The sequence below is a fragment of the Microtus oregoni genome, unplaced genomic scaffold (assembly GCF_018167655.1).
Source record: "Microtus oregoni isolate MIOR12 unplaced genomic scaffold, Mior012 000032F_ref0000030, whole genome shotgun sequence".
NCBI classification, from domain to species: domain Eukaryota; kingdom Metazoa; phylum Chordata; class Mammalia; order Rodentia; family Cricetidae; genus Microtus; species Microtus oregoni.
This window is the reverse complement of record NW_024543091.1, coordinates 10,121,240-10,146,055: the sequence shown is the minus strand read 5'-3', so window position 1 is coordinate 10,146,055 and position 24,816 is coordinate 10,121,240. Positions and strand designations below refer to the sequence as shown.

Below are 24,816 nucleotides of genomic sequence, written 5' to 3'. Positions count from 1 at the left end.
GACAATGTTTACATGCCACCCGCCTGCTTCCATCTTTGGAATTCTTTGCTCCTTGACTTTGTATATTTTTCTCTCATGATTAAAGGAGCTGGCTGAGTCTTACAGTCCACCCTGACATCCACATCTGCCCTGACCTCCACGTTCGCCCGTGTGAGATTTCACCTGCGGACCTTCAATGAATACTACAATGGAAGTGGAAGGCAGAGGGCATGAGTTTGGGGACTCTGATCAATTTTCTTCACCTTGCAAAACCTTCATGTCTTTATCTGCTGTAATAGGTCATTCATTAAAATGATGTCATGAGCTCTGTTAAATACAATGGCTGAGACAAAGTGTTCCATAGTGCCTGGTACATGGAAAACATTTCATACATCTTAGATGATTAGTAATGATCTCCCATGGGACAGAACTACAGTCCTTTGACATTCAACACACATATAATTTCTCTGTAATTTCAAGGAATGTCTTGTTGCCACTTTCTGGTTTAAAACACCATGTTTTAACTTTTATATTTTCATCATATGAAACAGTAGATTAGATTTCAAGTGCAATTTGAAAACAATTATTTTAAGATGTGAATGTCACTGCCTCATTTAAAGGTTATATCTTGCAACTACCCTGATGAGTTTGTAGGGCCCTGTGGTTTATTTATAACCACTGACACATGATTAGAAGCAAACTTCTTTAAAATGACATGGTATGCCTGTCTTTATCTCACCCTGCATCCTACCATTTTGAATTTGGCTGTGTTGACTAGAAGTCCAGCAGCTTTTTTTAGATCCTAAGGACAGGGTTTCACTCTATAGATAACAGAATTTTGATTAATAGATGAGCAGGAAGAAACCACGAGGAATTTCAGAACTGATTATGCCAAAACAATAATCATTTAATGTGAAAGAGAAATAAATTCTTTCCCTGTGGTTTTCTCTGCTGTCTATAGCCATAGCTAATCTTAAATTAGTTAACAGTGGTTTGATTTTTAACTGCTGCCTACTATGCAGCCTTGTGTCCAGCAAAGATAGTCTTCTCATAGCATCACCACGTTCTTCGCCTGTCTTTGCTTTATTATCTTGGCACTTCTAACACTTTCATAAATTATTCTACCATAAAAAAAATCATGTATGTGTGGCAGTCACTCAGTTTATGAACTGATTAAACATCTTCCTCTCGTGTGAATGCATTGTAGCATGAATCTTCTGACCCACCTCACCGGTAACCCACAGAGGATCACTTCATCTCTTGAATTACTTAAGAAAAAGGTGTGCAAGAAACAAACCCAAGATATGTCCAGGATGCTAGCTGTTTGTGAGGAGTCAATAGATACAGGTAAGAGGATGGGGTACATAACTTTCTTTTGCATTACTATAACCCAAAAGGCTAAGCAGCAGAGTTAAGGGACAGACTTAGTGCCAAATTTCAGAGAACATAGCCTCTGGTCCATGCCCCCCACACACAGCAGAACATCATGATGATAGAAGTTGTGCATTTCATGGGAAAAAGAAAACACAAAGGAATTAACCTGAACAAGATCTAGTCCTTGAATTTCTTACTTTTCACCATCTCCAATAATGCCATCATATAGAGAACAAACCAATGGATTAATCTATTCATTAGGCAATAGCCCTCATGATGCAATCCTTTCTTCAAATACCTTTATACGCCTATTTCCAGGACCCCAAAGGTGCACTTCACTAATCTCCCAAGGGGTTTTAATCCAATCAAGAAGACAGTTAAGATTAACCATCACAAGGAGACAGAAACAGAGTGGGACAAAGAAACAAATGATTGGAAGACAGATGCACCACAGCCTGCACTAACTGACAGGTAACTTGAGATCCTCCTAATGGATATATTTCCTAACATGTGTCAGTTTGAAGCACTGCCAAATAAAAGCATATTGTACCCAGCCAAAATAGCCAATGATTTGCCTAGCATGGGCTGCAAAAGGATGATGTGAACTCAGCAAAGTATCTTTCTGTAATTGAGGTATCCCCGAAAGAACCATTAGGTAGAAACTGCAAACTATATCCTGTATTGAATTGGTTTAACAGCAAGATCTTTCTCAAAGAGGAACTGCATTCCATGTCTTTGTGACCATTATAGTCACTATACTCACTTTCAAAAATACTAGTTTTAATGTTAAGCCTTATATAATCTATTCTTGTTAAATATTTAAAGAACCCTTCTTCGTTTTAGTTATTTCTATAACTAACTTAAGAAATATGATCTGCTTCATATAACTCAAAAGAACAGTTTTCAAGTTCATATGGAAAATCAAAAAAAAAAAACAAGATAACAAAAACAATCCTGTACAATAAAGGAACTTCTGGAGGCATCACAATTTCTGACTTCAAACTCTACTACAGAGCTACAATACTGAAAACAGCCTGGTATTAGCATAAAAACAGACAACAGGATCAATGGAACTGAATCAAAGACCCAGATATTAATCCACATACCTAAAAATACCTGATTTTTTGAAAACAAAGCAAAAAATATAAAATGGAAAAAAGCATATTTAACAAATGGTGCTGGTATAACTGGATATCAACATGTAGAAGAATGAAAATAGATCCATATCTATTGTCATGCACAAAACTCAAGTCCAAGTAGATCAAAGACTTCAACATAAAGCCAACCATACTGAACCTCATAGAAGAGAAAGTAGGAAGTACACTTGAACGCATTGGCACAGGAGACCACTTCCTAAATATAATCCCAACAGCACAGACAATGAGAGAAACAATTAATAAATAGGACCTCCTGAGACTGAAAAGCCTCTGTAACGCGAAGACATGGTCAACAAGACAAAATCCTACAGAATGAAAAAAGATATTCACCAGCACCACATCAGATAGAGAACTGATCTCCAAAATATACAAAGAACTAAAGAAATTGATCATCAAAAGAACAAATAATCCAACAAAAAAAATGGAGTACAGACCTAAACAGAGAACTCTCAACAGAGGAATCCAAAATGGCTGAATGACACTTAATGAAATGCCCAACATCCTTAACCATCAGAGAAACACAAATCAAAACAACTCTGAGATTCCATCTGACACCTGTCAGAATGGCCAAGATCAAAAACACTGATGGCAACTTCTGCTGGAGAGGATGTGTGGTAAAGGGAACACTCCTGCATTGCTGGTGGGAGTACAAACTGGTACAGTCCCTTTGAATATCAGTGTGGCAATTTCTCAGAAAATTAGGAAACAATATTCCTCAATACCCAGCAATACTACTTTTGTGTATATACCCAAAAATGCTCAATCATACTACAAGGATATGCTCAACTGTGTTCATAGCAGCATTGTTTGTCATAACCAGAACCTGGAAACAATCTAAATGCCCCTCAACTGAAGAATGGATAAGGAAAATGTGGTATATTTATACAATGGAATACTACACCGCAGAAAAAAAAATAATGACATCTTAAAATTTGAAGGCAAATGGATGGATTTATAAAACATCATATTGAGTGATGTAACCCAGATCCAGAAAGACAAATAGCATATGTACTCATTCATAAGTGGTTTTTAGACATAAAACAAAGAAAACCAGCCTACAATTCACAATCCCAGAGAACCTAGACAACAATGAAGACCTAAAAGAGACATACATGGATCTAATCTACATGGGAAATAGAAAAAGACAAGATCTCCTGAGTAAATTGGGAGAATGGGAACCATGGGAGAGGATTGAAGGGGAGGGGAGAAAAGGGAAGGGAGAGGAAAGGGGAGCAGAGAAAAATGTATATCTCAATAAAATCAATTTAAAAAGAAATATGATCTGTATCGAGTACAGGAAAAAAAAACCCTTGCACTTTAACAAAGGTATTCAAATGTTCCTTTATAAGAAAAACAAAAACAACAACAAAAAACACTCTTTCAAATACTTCTACTCCAAATGATGAGCACTCAGAGCATAAGAGACCCTGTTATTAGGATATGTTTTGTTTTTGTCAAATAAATCTATATGATGCCTACTACCATGCTAGATGTTGCTAAGGCATCCAGACATGCTCCATCTGAAGGCCAGCAAGCAGGACAGCACTGCTCATTTGTCTGTCATTCATCTTGCAACAACAGTGTGAACTCATTAGGAGAACTTCGATGAGCCCCTATTTGGGGCATCCATCTGTTCTTCTGTGTCTGCATTTGAGAGTCACTATAAATCTCAAAGTTTTCAATAAGGTCTATAAATCTTTTTCTCACTTTTGTTAATGGGTAGAAGAGAAGTATATTAAAAATCAGAGGGGTTTACTGTACCCCTCTTTCCATGCCAGTTACTCTTTTATCCTCTCCATTGGATTTTATTTGTAAGAGCTGGAATAGGATTGAAGAAAGCAAGGAAACCCAAAATGAATGCGGTTCTGACTGATCACTGGAAAATGACACATCAGCATAGTGTTGGGGGATGCCAGGGATATTGTTATTCATCCTATTGTAAAGGTAGTAAAACCTATTTAAAATAGTCTAGGAACTCAATAAGACCCATGTAGTTCTCATTCTTCCCTGTCTGGCTGGAAGACAAGTGTTTGTGTTCCTATTATCTGTCTTTGATGGCCCATGTGTTTATTTTAGCCTGCAGATAAGCAAGGTTGAGCAATCACAAGGTGAGTTCATTTCAGGTGCCTGCTGCTGTCTTCCCACTCTCTGTCTACCCACTGTTGCCCAGAATATATCTTTATGGTAATCGATCCACTTTAAGAATCACCCCCATCTGTTCTCTGCTACAAAGATAGCTACTTCAAGAGATATTTCCCTTTGCCAGTTGGTGGAGGAGGGTGGTACCGATGGGGGCTGACATGTGATCTACAGAGACGTCACCTCAGTGGACTTGCACCTTAGTGTGGTTCACCACTGACATATTTCGGAAGTGTTTGTGTTTAGGTGATGTTTTCCTCATCCCACTGAGTCAGGCAGCTTTGTCAGAAAGTCAAACTTCAAAAATGACAAACCGCTCTGATCATTTCAGGGTGGTTCTGTTGCCAGGGAAACCACTTTAAAAGGAGAGACAGATCTCTTTGTGAATTCATAACTGAGAGAAGAAATGGATGCTAAGTTTTCAAGTGAATCCAATTTACTTTAAGGCACATTCGGAGTCCGGGAGTGGCGGAAATGAAGGAAATATTTTTAAGCTATAGACATAGCAAAAATTATCAGTTAATAAGACCCTTATTGGTGTAGGCCAAGAATTCTTTCCTTGTTTGATCTTTGGAAATGTGGTTTTTTAAAATTCCAGAAACAAGGCAAGCATATTTCCTGGAAGGATATCAGGGATGAAGAAAATGTCCAGAACGCACCATCAAGCCTCACATAATTGAAGGCTCCAATGGACACTGCTAATAGTATCTGAAGGAACTGCAAAAGTGAAAACGTTACAGCATGAAAAAAACATAGAGATGACGAGATTAGAGGCTGCATTATGCAGATGCTCAAAGAAACAGGCCAGAGTATCCTCCGAAGTAGCCCCAACACGCAGTGACTAGACCTTAAACATCATGATCTTGTCTAGCTCACAACAGTTTTCAGAAGGAATTTCAATAACAAGCCAAAGGGAAAGTATTAAGTGTATATTATCTAGGCAATATAGGGAGTTGCCTCTACAAAAAGAGAAAATAATCCAAAGCTTGTAGTTCAAGAAATAACTTGCTTTTGTTTATATTTTTATTACTGTCAACACATCATTATTCAAACCATCATAACTTATTAGGAGCTTGACCAATAGCACCATTATCATCTTGTCGTCTAAGTCACCATTGTCAGTGCATAACAGCAATTCCTTTTTTTTATGTCTTTGTGTGCTAGGATTTACAAATATCTCATTAAATGATTCTCAGGGGCTGGCAACTGTTTCTGTGAATGGTTAAATACTAAACATTCTATGAAACACACTATCTCCATCACAGTGACTCATCTCATTGTAAGTAAAACATTGTCATAGAAAACATCACAATAGGAAGGTGGAGGGAGCAGGAGCGAGAGAGAGGGAACTGGGATTGGTATGTAAATTTTAAAAAAAACAAGATGAATGGTAAAAACGAAAGAAATAAATGGGCTTTAATGAAAGAAAGAAAGAAAGAAAGAAAGAAAGAAAGAAAGAAAGAGTATTCCAATAAATTTATTTCAAATAGAAAGCAGAATAGAAGCAAATTCATTAAATTCATTAGAAAATAATAAATGGACAAGTTCTGTTTTGGAGGCTAGTCCCCAGTTCTGTTAAAACGCATACTCTTTGCTTGTGGGCCATAAGCTTGAAAACTACTAGGGCAGATGAATGGAGAACTCTTTGTGGTTCAGTAACTTATAGCTCCACCTCACTGTAACGAAACTATACGATCCATACACTGAAGTGACAGAGGTCCAAGAAACCATACTTCCTGCACACCTCCTCCATAATGCCATGTTGTGCAATTGCTTGGAAAACCCACCATTCTGTTATCACAGTAATTCTAATGCAATGGTGTTTGTATTTCTATTGCTGTACTGTTATAATACTACTTTTGATAGATTGAAGGTATGTGTAATTTCATATGCATATATTTAAATATATTTGGGTTGGAAAACTACTATTTAAAAATGTTCTACAAAACCCTCCTGATTTTTATGGTATCACTTTCTTAACTACTAACGGAACAGTAAAAATTAAATAAGATGTTTATAACATCAATATTGGATTATTTTGAAATGATTCAATATGAGTCATCCTGGTTACTCATTTTGACCACAGAAATCAACTAAAACCCAAGAAACTGGGCATAGCTGTAATGCAATCCTAATTAGCCTTATTAAATAAAAACCTGAAGTCAGATATTGGGGGGGGCTGAAAGATCAGAGGAGCAGAGCAGCCAGCCACTAGAGAATTCTTACCTCTCCAAATGCTCAGATCAAAGTGGCAAGATATTGTCTCTACGAATCCTCAAACTGAATGCAATGTCTCCTGTCTCCTCCTGCCTTATATTCCTCTCTTCCCAACCATATCCTTTCCTGTCTCCACTTTCCTAGTGCTCAGATTAAGGCCTGTGGCATCCAAGTACTGGTGTGATCCCCACCATCTGGCTGTTTCCCTTTTAGACTTGATCAATTTCACATAGCCCAGGGTGGCCTTGAACTCACAGAGGTCTGTCTGCCTCTGCCTCCTGAGCACTGGGATTAAAGGTATGTGCCACCACTGCCTGGCCTCTACGACTTACTTGTGCCTTATCTCTACAATCTGATCTTCAGGCAAGCTTTTTTAAGTGGAAAGACTCTAAATCTAGGCCACACCTTCAATGGCACCCCACATAAAAGGATATGGAAGAAGGAAGCTTTGGCTTTTTGTCTGCTTGTCCTCACTCTCACTGGCAAGTTCATCTATCCTCTGGTGAGAATTTCCTTTGCTGAGACTAGAACCTACATTTTCAAGATTCCAATGTGGAGAGAAGACCAACAGCTCTCTAGGAATCCTCCCCAATTCCAGTGACATATTGGGAACTGCTGAGACAGCATATATATTCACTCTACTAGCTCTATTCTTTCACAGAACCATAGTACAACACTGATGTGGGATTCCCCTCTGTATGCTGTGAATACCATTGGTTAACAAAGAAACTGTCTTAGGCCTGGGCAGAGCAGAATATAGGTAGGTGGGAAAAACTAAACTAAATGCTGGGAGAAAGAAGGTGGAGTCAAAAACAGCCATGTAGCCCTGCCAAAGACAGATGCCAAAGCTTTACCCAGTAAGCCACAGCCTTATGACAATAGTAAAAATGGGTTAAATTAAGATGTAATAGTTAGCCAATAAGAAGCTAGAGCTAATGGGCCAAGCAGTGATTTAATTAATATAGTTTCTATGTGGTTATTTCAGGAGTCTGGACAGCAGGGAATACAAACGCGGCCTCCTACAACAAATTGGTGCCCAACGTGGGGCTAGCTAAATACACATAAAACCTGAGAGGGCTTGGAAAGGAATTCTAGGCACTAAAAACCAGAGTCTAGTCACACTTTTTTTTTCGGATGGGCTCTGCTTGCTGAAAGTCTTTCTGATTCAGTGGTAGCACCAAAAAAAAAAAAAAAATGCGGTTTTAAAACAGACTTCCTGGGCCATGCTGCCAGCACGAATTCTGGCAGACCAAGCATTTAAATGGTGTGAGCAGAGAGTGCTAGTAATGGCAACATGAACTCGCTGTGTGCCTAAAAATAGGGTGATGAGCAATGCCCACGCTAAACAGACCTCCACCCCGCCATGTTGATCTAGGCGGAGCCAAAAGGCAAAACAGCCTTAGTACTAGTCAGGCCACAGCTTAGCGTTTTAAGAAGCCATCCTGGTCAAAAAAAGGACTACAGATACGCAATAAGGATAGATTCAGATATAAAAGAACTCTAAATGAGTCACAGTGGGTTCAGAATGCTTATTAAACATCTAGCATGTGTTCCTTGCTTAATATTATTTATGTTGTTTGTAATTTTATACTTGATATCTGCTCCTATTGTATATAGTTTTGTATTGGGTTTAGATTACTCTTATTTAGACAAAAGGGAGCGATGATTATTGTCAGCAAACAATCTTTAAGGGGTGGGATCAGGTTAAGGCATGACTTTTGGGCCCAAGGTTCTCCTCTCTCTCTCTCTCTCTCTCTCTCTCTCTCTCTCTCTCTCTCTCTGTGTGTGTGTGTGTGTGTGTGTGTGTGTGTGTGTGTGTGTGGATGTGTGTGTGTGTCTCATTCCTGTGCTACACAGTTGAGCTTGAACTTCTCATTCCTGTGTCATGAGTTTGTCCCTTATAATAAAGAAAAATATACATGGTCTTTTACCTAGCCTGGTTTTTTCTTGACCCGAGATAATTCAATACAGCACCATGTATAAGGAACCCAAACACCCACCATTTCTTACCTCCATTTAAAGAGTATACCCTATGCTATTAGTAGACCAATAATTATGATTTGCCTTAAAATTACACTCAACTGTCATTCAAAACTATTCAGCCAAAAGAACTAGTTCCTTTTCTTTTATTCCACTTCAGTCTGGAAGCCCTAAAAGAGACATTGCCAGTTCTGCAGAAAGGATAGTGCCAGCATGGGTAATAAATGGAATGAAAAGGTCAAGAAAGATGGCTAGAGAAGTCCCCTCTGAAACTGGCCCCTGCTCTGTTCGTACTCCTCTCTCGAGCATTTGGGTCTAGAGCCTAATAAAGTCATTTAAGAAGTTCCAGGCTTACACATTACCAATGCTTCGCTTAGCTGGAATTTCTCTTCTGAAAACTATCTTGGTGGATTAGCATTCAAAACCACAAGCTGCCAATCATGATACAAGAGAAACGACTCTTACAAGCAAGATTAATCCTAACAGTCTTCTATCCATATTCCATAAGAAAATCTGTTCCTACTCATCATTTCCATCACACATTGAAATAATGAATAAGTCTTGTCAATAAAGAGGAATGCTTGCATTAAACAAGTGCACTGATATTCAACAGAAAAAGTTAAGAACACTGATATTCAACAGAAAAAAAGTTGACGTGTTCAATCCAAAGAATAAAGGGACCTTAGCGATCAGATTGCTTAAAAGCAATGGGGAATTTTACTACTTCAATTTCCATATCAATAAGTACTTTAGAAAGCAAAAATAATATAAATCAATTTTGTAATTCTCTGAATAAAATAGGTTCTTAGGAATAAATCACAAAGTATAACAGAATATCTATTGAATTTTCTATATGATAAATTATGATGGCTCAACTTCCACTCATCATCCAAGAGTCTTCTACTCATGGGAGAGTTTGCCCCCCAGGGCACATTTAGCAATGCCAGGAGACATTTTGATTTGTCACCAAAAAGGGAAAAGTTATATACCTGGAATTCAATGGGTAGAAAAGAGGCATATTTTGACACTCAGTGACACACAGGAAAGCACACATTGGAGACTTAACAGCCCACCTGAAAGCTCTAGAAAAAAAAAGAAGCAGACTCACCTAGGAGGAGTAGAAGACTGGAAATAATCAAACTGAGGGCTGAAATCAACAAAATAGAAACACAGAAAACAATCCAAAGAATCAATGAAACAAAAAGCTGGTTCCTGGAGAAAATCAAAAAAATTGATAAACCCCTATCCAAACTAATCAAACGGCAGAGAGAGAATATGCAAATTAATAAGATCAGAAATGAAAAGGGGGACGTAACCACAGACACAGAGGAAATTCAGAGCGTCATTAGATCTTACTACAAAAGCCTGTATGCCACAAAACTGGAAAATGTAAAAGAAATGAACACATTTTTAGATAAATACCATATACCAAAGTTAAACCAGGACCAGGTGACCAATCTAAATAGACCTGTTAGTCGTGAAGAATTAGAAGCTGTCATCAAAAACCTCCCTACCAAAAAAAGCCCAGGACCAGATGGTTTCAATGCGGAATTCTATCAGAACTTCCAAGAAGAGCTTATACTCCTTAATGTATACATTAAGGAGCTTATACTCCTTAATGTATTTCACAATATAGAAACAGAAGAGTCATTGCCAAATTCCTTTTATGAAGCTACAGTCACTCTGATACCAAAACCGCACAAAGACTCAACCAAGAAAGAGAATTACAGGTCAATCTCACTCATGAACATCGACGCAAAAATCCTCAACAAAATACTGGCAAACCATATCCAAGAAAACATTAGAAAAATTATCCATTATGATCAAGTAGGCTTCATCCCAGAGATGCAGGGCTGGTTCAACATACGAAAATCCATCAATGTAATCCATCATATAAATAAACTGAAAGAAAAAAAAATCATATGATCATTTCATTAGATGCTGAAAAAGCTTTTGACAAAATTCAACATCCCTTTATGATAAAAGTCTTGGAGAGATTAGGGATACAAGGGTCATACCTAAATATAATAAAAGCTATTTACAGCAAGCCGACAGCTAACATCAAACTAAACGGAGAGAAACTCAAAGCCATCCCACTAAAATCAGGAACACGGCAAGGCTGTCCACTCTCTCCATACCTCTTCAATATAGTGCTTGAAGTTTTAGCAATAGCAATAAGACAACATAAGGGGATCAAGGGGATTCAAATTGGGAAGGAAGAGGTTAAACTTTCATTATTTGCAGATGATATGATATTGTACATAAGCGACCCCAAAAACTCCACCAAAGAACTCCTAAAGCTGATAAACACCTTTAGTATTGTGGCAGGATACAAGATCAACTCCAAAAAATCAGTCGCCCTCCTATACACAAAGGATATGGAAGCAGAGAGGGAAATCAGAGAAGCATCACCTTTCACGATAGCCACAAACAGCATAAAATATCTTGTGGTAACTCTAACCAAGGAAGTGAAAGATCTATTTGACAAGAACTTTAAGGAATTGAAGAAAGAAATTGAAGAGGATACCAGAAAGTGGAAGGATCTCCCTTGCTCTTGGATTGGGAGGATCAACGTAGTAAAAATGGCAATTCTACCAAAGGCAATTTATAGATTCAATGCAATCCCCAACAAGGTCCCATCAAAATTCTTCACAGATCTTGAGAGGACAATAATCAACTTTATATGGAAAAACAAAAAATCCAGGATAGCCAAAACAGTCTTATATAATAAAGGAACTTCTGGAGGTATTACCATCCCTGACTTCAAACTCTACTACAGAGCTACAGTATTGAAAACAGCTTGGTATTGGTATAAAAACAGAGAAGTCAACCAATGGAATCGTATAGAAGACCCAGACTTTAACCCACAAACCTATGAACACCTGATTTTCAATAAAGGAGCTAAAAGTATACAATGGAAGAAAGAAAGCATCTTCAACAAATGGTGCTGGCACAACTGGATGTCAACCTGTAGAAGAATGAAAATAGATCCATATCTATCACTATGCACAAAACTCAACTCCAAATGGATCAAAGACCTCAATATCAGTCCGAACACACTGAACCTGATAGAAGAGAAATTGGGAGGTACCCTACAACAGATGGGCACAGGCGATCGCTTCCTAGGTATAACCCCAGCAGCACAGACATTAAGGGCAACATTGAATAAACGGGACCTACTGAAACTGAGAAGCTTCTGTAAAGCAAAGTGACTTTTTGTCACTAAGACAAAAAGGCAACCCACTGACTGGGAGAAGATCTTCACCAACCCCGCAACAGATAAAGGTCTGATCTCCAAAATATATAAAGAACTCAAGAACTAGACTTTAAAATGCTAATTAACCCAATGAAAAAATGGGGCACTGATCTGAACAGAGAATTCTCAACAGAAGAAGTTCAAATGGCCAAAAGACACTTAAGATTATGCTCAACCTCCTTAGCAATCAGGGAAATGCAAATCAAAACAACTTTGAGATATCATCTTACACCTGTCAGATTGGCTAAAATCAAAAACACCAATGATAGCCTCTGCTGGAGAGGTTGTGGAGAAAGGGGTACCCTCATCTATTGCTGGTGGGAATGCAAACTTGTGCAACCACTTTGGAAAACAGTGTTTCGGTTTCTCAGGAAATTCGGGATCAACCTACCGCTGGACCCAGCAATACCACTCTTGGAAATATACCCAAGAGATTCCCGATCATATGACAAGGGCATTTGTTCAACTATGTTCATAGCAGCATTATTTGTAATAGCCAGAACCTGGAAACAACCTAGATGTCCTTCAATGGAAGAATGGATGAAGAAAGTGTGGAATATATATACATTAGAGTACTACTCAGCGGTAAAAAACAATGACTTCTCAAATTTTGCATGCAAATGGATGGAAATAGAAAATAGTATCCTGAGTGAGGTAACCCAGACCCAAAAAGATGAACAAGGGATATACTCACTCATAATTGGGTTCTAGCCATAAATAAAGGCCAGTGAGTCTATAATTTGTTATCCTAAAGAAGCTAGATAAGAAGGTGAACCCAAAGATAAACATATAGCTATCCTCCTGGGTATGGGAAGTAGACAAGATTGCCAGGCAAAGATCGGGATCTTAAGGGTGGGGTGGGAGGGGGGTAAGGGGAGATGGGGAGAGAAAGGTGAGAAGGGTAGGATGGGGAGAACTTGGGGCAACAGGATGATTGGGATAAAGGAAGGTTGGATAGGGGAGCAGGGAATCACATACCTTAATTAAGGTAGCCATCTTAGGGTTGGCAAGAGACTTGGACCTAGAGGGGCTTCCAGGTGCCCAAGGTGAGGTCCCCAGTTAGTTCCCGGGGCAGCTGAGGATAGGGAACCTGAAATTATCCTATCCTATAGCAATACTGATGAATATTTTGCATATCACCATAGAACCTTCATCTGGCGATGGATGGAGATAGAGACAGAGACCCACACTGGAGCACTGGACTGAGCTCCCAAAGTCCCAATGAGGAACAGAAGGAGGGAGAACATGAGCAAAGAAGTCAGGGCCACAAGGGGTGCACCCACCCACGGAGACAGTGGGGCTGATCTATTGGAGCTCACCAAGGCCAGCTGGACTGTGACTGAAAAAGCATGGGATAAAACCTGACTCTCTGAATATGGCGGACAATGAGGGCTGCTGAGAAGCCAAGGACAATGGCACTGGGTTTTGATCCTACTTCATGTTCTGGCTTTGTGGGAGCCTAGCCAGTTTGGATGTTCTCCTTCCTAGACCAGGATGGAGTGGGGAGGACTTTGGACTTTCCACAGGGCAGGGAACCCTGACTGCTCTTCATACTGGAGAGGGAGGGGAAGAGGAGTGGGGGGAAGGGGAGAGGAGTGGGGGAGGGGGAAAGGAGTGGGGGGAGGGGGGAGGAGTGGGAGGCTGGGAGGAGGCGGAAATTTTTCTTTCTCAATAAAAAAAAAAAAGAATGGATTTCCTCTGATGATGGATGGAGTTTGAGAACACTTGCTTGTGTTTCTACAAACACAAGAGCCCAATAAATAGTGAAGGAAAAACATTAAACTAATGGGTTATTTTATTCATTTGACTTCCTCTCAGGATAAAACTTCCAAGGCTGTTTGAAAGAAGGAAGGTACTGTTGGCAAATATGAGCAGGAAAATAGTCTGTGGTGGTGCATGTGGGTACTGGAGGGTCTTTCTGATGTGCTCAGGTTCAGTTAAGGACTGAAGACAAGGGACCGTATTAAGACCAGACTTCTTTCAGAGACTAAACTGTCATCCTAGTCTTGCTACAGCATCATCATTTTGAGAATATTTAAGTTCCACAGTAGTTCAAACAAGATAATTTAAGAATATAATGAAGTATGCTCAGTGCAAATTTTAAGAAAATAAACTCAATATTGGGCTTATTAAGACTTCATCAAATTCTCCAAGAATGTTTGATATTATGGGAAATTGTAGTTTATTTGGGGGATATTGTTTGAGGCTTATTCCTGGAAGACTCAAAAGACCAGGTGGGAGAATTGTCTGTATTCTGTTAATCATGCTTTAGATAAACACTGATTGGCCAGGCAGGAAGTATAGGCAGGAAAACCAGACAGGAAGTAGAGTTGATGCAATGAGAACAATTCTGGGAAGGAGGAAGTTGATTTCTCCCAGCCCTGAACAGATCACCGAAGAAGCAGGATGTGACCTGCCAGCTGAAAAAGGTACCAAGCCATTTGGCAAAAATAGATCAGAATAATGGGTTAATACAAGCTACAAGAGCTAATAAGTAGCCTGAGCTAATGGGCCAACCAGATTTATAACTTATAGAGATCTCTGTGTTACTTTCTTTGGGGCTTGCTGGCTGTGGTGTACCAGGTGGGACAGAAACCCCAGCAAGCCGGCCCTCATGTTACAAGTCTGAGTACAGAGGATGTTTAAGTTGTAAAAGGTGTATTCAATATCATACACAGAGAATTGTCTCCCAGTCCTATTTACATACCAATAAAATAAAATTATCTCATCCTTCCACTGTATAAATGTTTTGTTCAATATACACATACTTCTTCATGATTGTATCATGTAAAATAGGTACATAAGTGAAAAATTAGAATATCAGAATAAAAGTGTGAATATACCTACAAGGTATAAGCCCACTACAATTACTGTAATTTATTCTGTTCAAGAAGAGCAGCTATTTCTTCCTATATAAATGTTTGGGAGTTAATAATAACTGGACAACAATGCCCACTAACACTGAGACCCAGTATATTCCAACACCTGGCAGCAGGCATGCTTTGGGGGACTCGTTCTCTGATGCTCCCCATAGTTTAAAAAAAAATGAGCTAGGAAGAGAGGCAACAAGTGACATCTATTTAGGGTCCATCGCATTGTGATCTCTGTCAACTCTGGAAGTAAGACTGTCTCATGTATCACAGAATCTCAGTGTCTTAGTCTGTTTGTTGCTGCTATAACAAAATGCCACAGACGTGGGTATGTTACTAACAGCAAATGCTTATCTGACACAGACAGAAAGGTTGGAAATACCAAATCTAGTGAGGGCCTTCTTACTATACAATAACCAGAAGGAGACATGTACAAGAAAGGCATGAAGGCCAAACCTCTTCAATCCCACTTCCACTGGGGTGAGTTAATCCATTTGTGACAATGAAGTACTTATAAGCCAACCACCTCTTAAAGGCCCCAGCTTCCATCACTGCTAAGACAGCAATTAAATTTCAATGGCAGTTTTGGAAGGGATATATAATAATAGCTTGTGGAGAAAACATGCACACATGTGCACACACACACTGTACACACTGCATGTGCACACACACGCACACACACACACATTCACACATATTTCACTCCCTTATATTTTCTTCAGAGAAAAAAATTATTTCACCTCTATTCTTAAGCCATCTTCCTTAAACTAAATATGCAAAGTGCAGAAAATACATTATCCTAAAAATGCTGCATCTTGTCGTGGAACTAAGGCAAAGTGAAAACAACCCCGTGATCTTTTCTGGAGGCTCCCAGGGGAAACGTAGCGCCTAAGCAGAGGTGACTAGCAAGCTCAGCCCATTCCTGTGTTCTTCTTTCCACATGCCTCCCAAGCAGACTTCAGGACATACAGACAGACCACTTCCCATGGGAAACAGATTTCCTGACACAGGGTCAGGGTCCCACACAGTAGAGAAACTTTTTAAAAAATTAAAGAAACTGTATTTTTCCCAAAAGTATCTGAAAATATTTTTCTTATAAGCTTTTTTTCTCAACTGATCCACTATCCAGTAGTATCCGCCTGTTGAAACTCAACATATTTTTATTTAGACTAGTAGTATTGATGTCCCCACAACAGATTAAGCATGGGGACCCCAAACGTTGATTCTCTTCCTCCTCTCTGCATCAGTTTTATCAACAGCTGCCCATCAGTGAAGAATCAAGAGGCCTCCACAGTTTTGGCGACCTGAAGTTTCTTGGCCCTTGCTATTGTTCTCCTCTCTTTACCTTCATCCTTTCTTCATATCCTCTACAGAGCATCCACCTCTGCTGCGTCACTGAATCAGCAGAAAGGACTCATTAATAGTCTGAACCCAAACCTAGGTGCAATAAATTCAAAACTTCTACTTCCTCTGCAGTTTAAAAACTTAGGGCAATTCTTTAACGCCTCTTCATGTTCTTTCCTCGCAGGTGCAGAAGTGATAAAGTTCTAGGCTGTGAGGAAGTTGTGCATATTAGTTAGGACCTTCTGAAAACCACCCCTACCTTCTACCTTCTCAGATGCAGTCGCTGCATGCAGCTAGTTTGATAAATATTGATTGAGCACTAGCACGATCCCAGATACCATGCTAGACACCTGTGTTAATAGTAATGGGTAGTTATTGGGAGTTTCTATATCAAGTTAATTGATGTGAAATGACAGAGCCAAAATGTGGGCAGCACCACCAACCCATGGGCTGGGGTCCTGGACTGAATCAAAATGGAAAGGGAGCTGAGCATCAGCCTCTCTCTCTCTCTCTCTCTCTCTCTCTCTCTCTCTCTCTCTCTCTCTCTTCTTCCTGACAACACATGCCATGTGGTCATCTGCCTCAAGGTACCTGCTGCCATGCCTTCCCCTCCATGATGGACTGTATCCTCACATGATGAGCTATAGGAAAGCCTGCCTTTCGTAAGTTCTTTTGTCAAACATTTTGGCCCATCAATATAAAAGGTTATAAAGACAAAGGTGAACTAAAATTTTACATATATAACACACGACAAGTGAATTAAGGAAAGAGCATGTTGGAGTTTAATTTTCAATGTGTTGGGTTAGCAAGATCTCTCAGATGTCCAAGAAAAAACGCTAAATGAGCAGTTCAATGTAAGTCTAGTATTAAAATACAAATAAATGGTATGGATAAGATATAAGGAAAGTTTATAGCCTTGAGATTAAATTATATTGCATAACGAAGGAAAAAGTTGTTAACAATCATATGGAGAGTATATCCCCAGAACACTTTCAAAGCTCAGCTTTTAGGATGCAGTTCGGGAAGCTGAGCTGTAGAGCTTCTGGCTGGGGTGAGACATCTTAGAGAGAACCCAGAGGACTTGGAATGCAGCCTAAAAATTTCTTTTTTAGAATTCCAGGGCATCGTGGACTTGCAAACATCTACATAAAACAAGGTGAAGCTTGGTTCACTTGTCCAGTGCCTCTTGGGGGGCGGGGGGGTGACAAGAAACTGAAGGCTTTGATCAGAGGCTGGCACTCCAGAAACGTGAATAAGAAAATGACATGAATAGATGCTTGTGTGAGGGAAAGCGCTGGTAGGCAGTTCCTTACACAATGACCTTTTCGAAAGAACGTATCAACACTTGGCAATGCAAAGGCTTCTCACACAATGCTGCAGCTGTGCTTTCAACACTGTTGGGACTCGCCCTGCTGGTTTGCACGGCTTAATCTCATGGATTGCTTTTGTTTACCTGTATCCTAGCTATAAATAAGAAAGCTGCTACCTTGAAATATCCCCCCCCCCCGACACTGAATTCTGATTTCACTAGAAATAGCTATGGTGATCACAATATCATACTGAACATGAAAATCAAGCTAACATGTACTTACTGCTTACTGTATGAAAAATATTTCTGAGTGCCTTCTCAGTCAGTCTTCATAGAAACCATGAGCTGAACACTAGCATTATCTACATTTTAAAGAGGAAATTCTAATGCTCAATAATAGTAAATTCAGCTTCCCCAAAGTTGTGCACTGGGCCAATTATAGGCTTGGCACAGGTCAGGTCTTTCGGGCTATGGAGTACTGTGATATTAACCACTACCGTGCAGTGTTTCTTCTCATTGATACTCCTCTGACAGGTGCCAGTGGGTCGGTGTCATGAGTAAGTATTGTGGGATATTTGTACTCTGTGTGAAGATGTATTGCTACAATTGGTGAGTTAAAAAGCTGAACAGCCAATAGCTAGGCAGGAGACTTGGACGGGACTTTGGGGGCAGAGAGAGATGAAGTTGAGGAAGGAATCTAGTCATGCAAGAGATGCCAGGGAGAAACTGGAGAAGTCGGACATGCAGTACAGACTAGAGGTAACTGAGACATCCAGCAGAATGCAGATTAATAGAAACAGGCTAGTTGAAGTTGTAAGAGCTAGTTGGGGAAAAGCCTAAGCTAAGGCCAAACCTTCCTAATTAATAATAAGTCTGAGTCATTATTTGCACGTTGCTGGTCCCAACAAAAAAAAGTATGGTGACAAGTAAGATTGAGATGTGGCTGGCACTCATCTGCTCTGTGCCTCAGCTGTTCATTTAAAGAACTGAAAAAGAACAGTATGTCATGAGTCTAGTGATTCTAGTGAGAAGCTCTCTGCAGCCCAGATACAATGCATCTGAAATCGTGTGTGTGTGTGTGTGTGTGTGTGAGAGAGAGAGAGAGAGAGAGAGAGAGAGAGAGAGAGAGAGAGAGAGAGATTGGGTCTCTTAAGAAGCTTGTGTTTATGACACAATGTGAACTCATTCGAGGAAAATCTCTGAAGATTCCCCATAAGGAGACTTCAAGTCTTGACATATATAACTTTAAGAGAGAAAATGAATGAGGCATAGAAGAATTTACAGAAAGGCACAGTGCTTGGATATTTGGAGCTTTTGTTCACTATTCAAACGTCCCTTGATGCTGAGATTAGAAGGTCTTTATAATAAGCAGGTTACAGTGAGCACAGTTGAAGTGCTGCACTGGGCGGGAGGGAGAGTTAAGGATCTCTGAAAATGCACTGCTTTCTCCTATCTGAAGAACTCAAGGGGAGAAAAGCCTAAATTTGCAAAGCAAAGAATACTTTTCATTTCTTACTTATACAAATATAAAAGAGATTCCCAGCTATTTATACATGCCCATGTCCTCCTGCTCAAAGACACTGAGAACAATCAAATCACTCAGGGATGCATTCGCAGGGGATTAGATAAATCCTTCTCTGCCCATCACATTTTGCTTCCATCTAGGTAATGTGACCCTGATGCCGGAGCAATGTCTCCCATAAAAGCTGCAGGAACATTCAGTACCATTTATTATTCCAATAGCAAATGCAGTTCTGCTCCACAGCCAGAACAGCACTGCTCCTCTCAGTGCTGGGCAGATTCTTAAAGGGAAGCAACCAGGACAAAATTAATGATGAAGCATCCTAGGTCAAGTCCTTAGCTTCGCCTAAGAAGAGAGAAGTATCTGGAATACCAGGAATTTCTGTTACCACGATAGGGAAGGAAGGAGAAAGGGGAGGAAAAGTGGCAGGGAGGGAGGGAGAGAGACTGGTTTACAGAAAGACAAAGGAGGAAAGCAGAAACTCTGGCTTTTGTATTTTATCATCTGAATTCACAACTAAGACTATCTTAAGAAGCTAAACTTACATTTTGAAATATTTCAATATCTAGGGATTAAAATCACACTACATTTTTAAGTTCTAAACTTTTCCTACCTAAAATATAAAAGAAAATTTTAGATGTATAATCTTATTTTAATCTTGAAAAGTTGCAGCTTAAATACAAAATAACTTCTCAAATTCTTCATGCTCACTCCTACCCACAACTTACTTACAGAAATTCTTTTTCATTTCTCATCTGACAGTAAAAGGGAGAAATTCCCAGATGAAGGCACGCGGATCCACGGCTACTTTACCATCTGTTCTCTGCTGCCGTTCATTATAAACAGCTGTGACCTGAACGATAACTAATGTGACAGGAAACAAGATACAAACCACGCAGCTCTCACTGATGTCAGAGGAACTGGCACAGTGACAGTTGAAAGGAATTGCACCAATATCAGGGAACTCACGGCCCAACTTACCAACTCTACAGAGTCCAGCCCGTGTCAAACTAGCAGACATTAAGAAAGCAGTGGTTACAATGACAAGGTCAGTGTCAGGCCATAGGGCTCATTGACAGACACCTAAATTGTGTCAGCTGCTGATGAGCTGCAGAGATGACAAAGCAATGTACAAATCACGCCCTCCTTCCTCTTGACTTGACACAACTCTGAACAATGAATCTGCTATTTCAATCCCACCTGAATCTATTAACCTCCTCAGCTGAGAGGAACTCTGCCTAGACTAGGGAGTTCTCGGGTGGAAGTTAATAAGGGGCGGGCAAGATGGCTTGGTGAACAAAAACATTTGCCATGCAAGGTTGATGACCTGAGTGTGATCGTTAGAACCGACAGAAAACTAAATGTGCTGGCTACGTGTGTAATCCCTGTACTCCTACGGCAAGATAGAGAGCAGAGGCAGAGCTGTACACTCACTAGCTAAACCAGAGTACACACGAGGATGAAAACTGTACAGAACCTTCCTCAGTAATAGAAAATAAGAGGACAGCCTTGTTAAATTTGCTCTAATTCCCAAGGAAGTATATATCTTACTTAAGGGGGCCATTTTAGGGTTGGCAAGAGACTTGACTCTAGAGGGGTCCCCAGGTATCCAAGGAGATGTCCCCAGCTTGTTCCTTGGGCAGCTGAGGAGAGGAAGCCTGAAATGGCCCTATCCAAAAACCACACTGATGAATATCTTGCATATCACCATAGAACCTTCATCTGGTGATGGATGGAAATAGAGACAGAGACCCACATTGGAGCACTGGTCTGAGCTCCCAAGGTCCAAATGAGGAGCAGAAAGAGGGAGAACATGAGCAAGGAAGACTGAGACGGTGGGGCTGATCTAACGGAAGCTCACCAAGGCCAGCTGGACTGGGACTGGTGGAGCATGTGATCAAACGGAACTCTCTGAACATGGCTGCTGGCTGAGAAGCCAAGGACAATGGCACTGGGTTTTGATCCTACTGCATATACTGGCTTTGTGGAATGGCAAGAGACTTGGCTCTAGAGGGGATCCCAGGGGGTCCACAGGGATGTCCCCATCTAGGTCCTTGGGCAGCAGAGTCCTTGGCCTGAACTGGCCTTGACCCACTATCACACTGATGATTATCTCGAATATCACCATAGAATCGTCATCCAGCGACAGATGGAGATGAGACAAAGTCCCTCATCAGAGCAACAGACTGAGCCCCTAACGTCCAGTTGAAGAGCAGAAGAAGGGAGAAGAGGAGCAAGGAATTCTGGACCGTGAGGGGTTGATCCACCTCCTGAGACAGTGTGCCTGTTCTAATGGAAGCTAACCAAATCCAGCTGGAAGAGGTTTTCATTTTATTCATTCAACTTTAATGTGTACATATGTGTGTGGGCAAGGGCAGGGAGGCATGCATGTGAATGTAGTGCCTGAAGAAGCCAGAAGGGGACATCAGATCCCCAGGAGTTAACAGGCCATCGTGGGCCCTCCCATGCCTGTAGAGATGTGCTGAATGTCATTCAGTCCCTGGCAAAAGCAGTGTGTGCTCTAAACCACCAACTCTTCTCTGCGGTCCTCCATGGAAACTAATGAGCATGGGGGACAATGTGGAGTCACAGGATCACGTACATAAGAAAAAACATATTCATTCTGCTGTTGTGCCAAACACCATGATCAGATGCAGCTCAGGGGAGGGAGGGTCGATTTTACCCCACAGCTTATAGCTTAGCCCTGAAGGAAGTGAGGACAGGAACTCAAGCAGGAGCTTGAAGCCAGACCTGTTTGCTATCCCACACAGCACTCTTCCTAATCAAAGAACTCATTCCCAGCCAAGGAAGAACAGCAGAAACCATAGATGAAACTGCTTGGGAGCTGTCTTCCTCACAGGCTCACGCTCAGCTGGCTTTCTTACATAGCACAGGATCATCTATCTGTCCAGAGAATAGTGCCACCCACAGTGGGTTGGGCCATCCTACACCAGTTAACAAAAAGACAATCCCCAGCAGACAATACCCACAGGCCAATCTGGGGAATTCCTCAGTTGAGACTCCATTCTCAGATGACTCAGAAACAATGTTAACTAGGACACAGAGGTTACTTTTTAAAGAAGGAAATTATAATAATTATCGGAACTGAATTGGCAAAGCCCACCAATGGTCACGTGAAAGCCCACCAGTGATCACGTGAAAGCCCCCCAGTAGTCACGTGAAAACCCCCAGTAGTCACGTGAAAGCCCACTAGCGGTCACCTCATCCAGTAACTGGCAAAGAGAAACACGTCAGTCCACTAGGACCTCAGAAGTCTAAGGAAAATGACATCTTGACCATATTTAGCTCTGTCTGTCAGGAACATACCTACAGGGGATGGACTGTTGAGTCAAAAGCTTAGAATGTTCTTATACTAAAGATTTCTCAGTAAACACACCTTACAAAGTTACAGATGAAAAGATTAATAGATTTTTATAAATAAATTGACATGAACAAGTGCTTCCTTGTCTTAAACACTTTTTTTCCTTGACAAAGAATAGTGTTTTGATTTAAAAAAAAAAAAAAAAAAACTCCTAAACGCTTAGGGTAACACACATTCCCATCTAAGGGCTCTGATAGAATTCCATCATCCCCCTGACGGAAGAACAGCAACTCACCATTAAAATTATTGGAGCCTTCAGATTAGATGGGCTGTTTCCCAGTGGGGAAAGAACTTATCTTCTGCTTTGTAGTCTCTTTGCCTACTACATGCTTTGCATTTTAAGAGTTAAAACATTAGCTTACTTTATTCATTTATTCTCTGATTATGGAGATGGCATTGCCAGACCGCCGCTAGATGGACCTGTGCTCAGGACACTGCACCATGTTACAAGAAGGCTCCTTGACAGCCTACTTCTATTCCTCCACCACAGAGAGGACAATGAAAAATGAAAGAAACACTTCTGCCCAAGTCAAGCTAACTGAACCAATGGGTTTAATTGGGATTACTTAGAAATACAGGGACATTTGCAAATAACTACACCATAGAGGAAGGCTCCTCTCTGCACAGCCATTTTTAATCTTAGGAAGCAGAGGGGACTATAGAGCTTTGCGACTCTGTTGAGCCTGCTCCTCTTTTGATCAAGTTGTTACTGCTGCTTTAACTTTTGAAGGTAGCAATGGTTACATGTATCCAGAAGAAACATCTACGGAACTGATGTGTCCTTCTATTTCTCTTACTTTCTTGCTAGATTTTTTTAAAATCTAATTCCACATGTTTTATGGCAACTATGTCTAAAGAGGTTTTAATTTTTTTTTCCACAATTGGCACAGGAGACAACTTTCTGAACAGAAAACCAATCATGCAGGCACTAATATGAAAAATTAATGAATAATAAATGGGACCTTGTGAAACTAAAAATCTTCTGTAAGGCAAGGGATACCATCAAAAGGACAGAACAACAAAATACAGAATGGGAAAAGATCTTCACCAACCCCACATCTGACAGAGGACTTCTCTCCAAATTATAAAGAACTCAAGAAACTAGACATCAACAAACCAAATACTCCAATTTAAAAATGAGGTACAGATCTAAACAGAGAAATCTGAAATGGCCAAGAAACACTTTGTCTTAGAGTTTTCTTTTGCTGTGAAGAGACACCATGACCATAGCAACTCTTAGAAAGAAAACATTTAATTGGGTATCTCATTTACAGTTTCTGAGATTCAGTCTATTATCATCATGGTGGCGAGTATGTAGTCAGATATGGTGCTGGAGAAATAGCTATGAGTCATACATTTTGGAAGCAACAGGAAGTTGACTGAGACACTGGGTAGTATCATAAGCATAGGAAACCTCAAGACACGCATCCTCCAACACATCCATACCTACTCCAACAAAGCTACACCTCCTAATAGTGATACTCCCTATGATATTATGGGGGCAATTACATTCAAACTACCACACAACTAAAGAAATGTTCAACATCCATAGCCATCAGGGAAATGCAAATAAAAATGACTCTGAGATTCCATCTTAAACCTGTTAGAACGGCAAGACCAAAAATACAAGTGACAGCTCTTGCTGGCAAGGATATGAAACAAGGGTAACACTCCTCCATTTCTGGTGAGAGTCCAAACTCATACAGACACTTTAGAAATCAATATGGCAGTTTCTCAGAAAATTGGGAATCGATCTACTTCAAAACCCAGCTATACCACTCCTGGGCATATACGCAAAGGATGCTGAATCATACCACAAGGACACTTGCTCAACTATGTTCATAGTAACTTTATATATAATAGCCAGAACCTGGAAGCAACCTAGATGTCCCTCAACTGAAGAATAGATTTAAAAAACTGTAGTACACTTGCACAATGGAGCATTACCCATCTATTAAAAACAATGACATCATGAAATTTTATGGAAAATAGATGGAACTAGGGAAAAAATAATTCTGGATGAAATAACACAGACCCAGAAAGACAAACACGGTATGCACTCACATATAGGGGGATATTAGCTATAAAGTAAAGTATAACCATGCTACAAGCCACAACCTCAAAGAAACAAGGAGGGCTCAGGGGGAACACATGAATTTCACTGTGAATGAGAAATAGAATAGACATCACAGGTGGATGGAGGAGAGGCCTAGATGTGGGGGAGACATGGAACAGGAAGGATTAGATCAGGGGAAGATGGAGGGAGAGTACTGGAAAAGACAACTGG

The 24,816-nt window shown here is 40.3% G+C and overlaps 1 protein-coding gene across 6 annotated transcripts in view; it reads right to left on the bottom strand.

Annotated features, from left to right (window-relative positions):
- Window positions 1-24,816, bottom strand: part of LOC121466166 (muscular LMNA interacting protein) — a 233,038-nt gene that overhangs the window by 144,951 nt on the left and 63,271 nt on the right. The window contains exon 1 of one of the 6 annotated variants that reach the window (XM_041679763.1): window positions 19,880-19,991. The exons of 3 other annotated variants lie outside the window; for them this stretch is intronic. The gene's annotated coding sequence lies outside the window, so the exon portion shown is untranslated. Of the gene's footprint in view, window positions 1-19,875; window positions 19,992-24,816 lie in introns of those variants that run through there. 2 more of the 6 variants (XM_041679764.1, XM_041679766.1) reach the window with 2 other exon arrangements.